We start from the raw sequence: 2,500 nt of genomic DNA on the forward strand, positions 1-2,500 counted from the left end.
GCCCTTGAGCAAGGCACTTCAACCCTAAAATGCTCCTGTGAGTTTCTCTGGATAACAGCGGGGACACCTGATACATTCTCAGGGGTGAGGTGGTAAAACTAGGGACCCCGGGCCGATCCCATTCAAGCAACAACAGTTTTCCCCTGACATTTGGTCTCGGGGTCCATTTAGGTCCTGCCATGTTGATCTCAATATCAAATCACTTCTGGGTAAAACATGAACTACCTTTCTAGTAGTAGAGACACAGAGAGAACCACGTTTCCATCCACAGAGCGAGTGGAGTACCTTTCTAGTAGTAGAGACACAGAGAGAACCACGTTTCCATCCACAGAGCGATGATGGAAACAAACGTTTTGGTAGAAACACCACGCTTCTCTATTTCCAATAAATATTGTCTTATTCGGGTGACGTCGCGATCGATGCTGTTTGACAGGAACATTCCGTCTCTGATCCAGGAAAATCTTCTTCGTTTATTTAGTCTGTTTTAGCCGAAACGACTCGTTTCCGTCACAACTGTCGTGATTATTAAAAATTATATATAGGTTAACTTTACTCAAAAACAGTAGGCTGAAACGTGGTTATATACTGAGTGGACAAAACATTAAGAACACCTGCTCTTTCCAGGACACAGACTGACCAGGTGAATCCAGGTGAAAGATATGATCCCTTATTGATGTCACTTTGTTAAATCCACTTCAATCAGTGTAGATGAAGGGGAGTAGACAGGTTAAATAAGGATTTGAGACATAGACTGTGTGTGTGTACCATTCAGAGGGTGAATGGGCAAGACAAATATATTGAAGTGCCTTTGAACAGGGTTTGGTAGTAGGTGTCAGGCGCACCGGTTTGAGTCAAGAACTGCAACGCTGCTGGGTTTATCACGCTCAACCGTTTCCCCGTGTGTATCAAGAACTGCAACGCTGCTGGGTTTATCACGCTCAACCGTTTTCCCGGTGTGTATCAAGAACGGTCCACCACCTAAAGGACATCCAGCCAACTAGACACAACTGTGGGAAGCATTGGAGTCAACATGGACCCAGTGGAACGCTTACAACACCTTTATAGAGTCCTGAGTTATAGTTGTCAGAAGAATTGAGGGGTGGGGGGGACTCAATATTAGGAAGGTGTTCTCAAAGACTGTGCAGAAATCACTCCAGCATTTCCTGGTTGCTAAAATGTCAGTATATGTGACAAAACAAGCAGAGAATCATTATGAAATGTCTTTTCCTTAAACCCAAAATGCTGCGTTTTAAAGCTGGTTATTGAATGGGAAACAGAACTGCTCTACTGCTACGTAGACTTGCTTTCAAGGACAGATCCATAATTCCTATTTCTATGTGAATTTGGTTGGGGGGTGACTGTCGGGCCGTAGGGGTGAGTGAGGGAACTCCCTGTCGGGCCGTAGGGGTGAGTGAGGGAACTCCCTGTCGGACCGTAGGGGTGAGTGAGGGAACTCCCTGTAGGGGTGACTGAGGGAACTCCCTGTAGGGGTGACTGAGGGAACTCCCTGTACCACAAGATGGCGCTGTACAACAAGAGTCCAACCATAAAAGTGATGTTTATTTTTCACCTCCCGAACTCGGGAGGAAAATACACATGTTCATTAAATACAGTGGAACACAAGACAGAAGGCATCGGCTGCCACAGAGAGAACGGAGGAGGAGAAGAGGGACTGATGAAGTGGTGGGCGGGGGGAGGGAGACGCTGCCCAGCCCAGCCAGTCGGACAACATCATCAGGACTTCCTGTGAGGAGCAGAAACAGGAGGTTCCACCTCAGTAAAACACAGATTCATTTAATTAAAATGTGATGAAGTAGATTCTATGTTTTAGTGAATAAAACAGACAGGGATTCAAACTGCGATTGACGATGTCATTTCTGCTCGAGCTGACGTCTACAGCGTTCACAGTCAACGAAAAATGACTGATAGGGGGCGTGTCACTAAATGACCGATAGGGGGCATGTCACTAAATGACCGATAGGGGGCGTGTCACTAAATGACCGATAGGGGGCATGTCACTAAATGACCGATGGGGGGGCGCGTCACTAAATGACCGATAGGGGGCGTGTCACTAAATGACCGATAGGGGGCGTGTCACTAAATGACCGATAGGGGGCGCGTCACTAAATGACCGATAGGGGGCGTGTCACTAAATGACCGATAGGGGGCGTGTCACTAAATGACCGATAGGGGGCGTGTCACTAAATGACCGATAGGGGGCGTGTCACTAAATGACCGATAGGGGGCGTGTCACTAAATGACCGATAGGGGGCGTGTCACTAAATGACCGATAGGGGGCGTGTCACTAAATGACCGATAGGGGGCGTGTCACTAAATGACCGATAGGGGGCGTGTCACTAAATGACCGATAGGGGGCATGTCACTAAATGACCGATAGGGGGCATGTCACTAAATGACCGATAGGGGGCATGTCACTAAATGACCGATGGGGGGCGCGTCACTAAATGACCGATAGGGGGCATGTCACTAAATGACTGAT

General features: G+C 47.7%; 1 protein-coding gene across 1 annotated transcript in view; it reads right to left on the reverse strand.

Moving 5' to 3' along the window:
- Positions 1-1,539: 1,539 nt before the first annotated feature.
- Positions 1,540-2,500, reverse strand: part of ndufab1b (NADH:ubiquinone oxidoreductase subunit AB1b) — a 7,363-nt gene continuing 6,402 nt past the window's right edge. The window contains exon 5 of the mRNA XM_020478310.2: positions 1,540-1,744. The gene's annotated coding sequence lies outside the window, so the exon portion shown is untranslated. The remainder of the gene's footprint in view (positions 1,745-2,500) is intronic.

Source organism: Oncorhynchus kisutch, unplaced genomic scaffold (assembly GCF_002021735.2).
Source record: "Oncorhynchus kisutch isolate 150728-3 unplaced genomic scaffold, Okis_V2 Okis06b-Okis10b_hom, whole genome shotgun sequence".
NCBI lineage: Eukaryota > Metazoa > Chordata > Actinopteri > Salmoniformes > Salmonidae > Oncorhynchus > Oncorhynchus kisutch.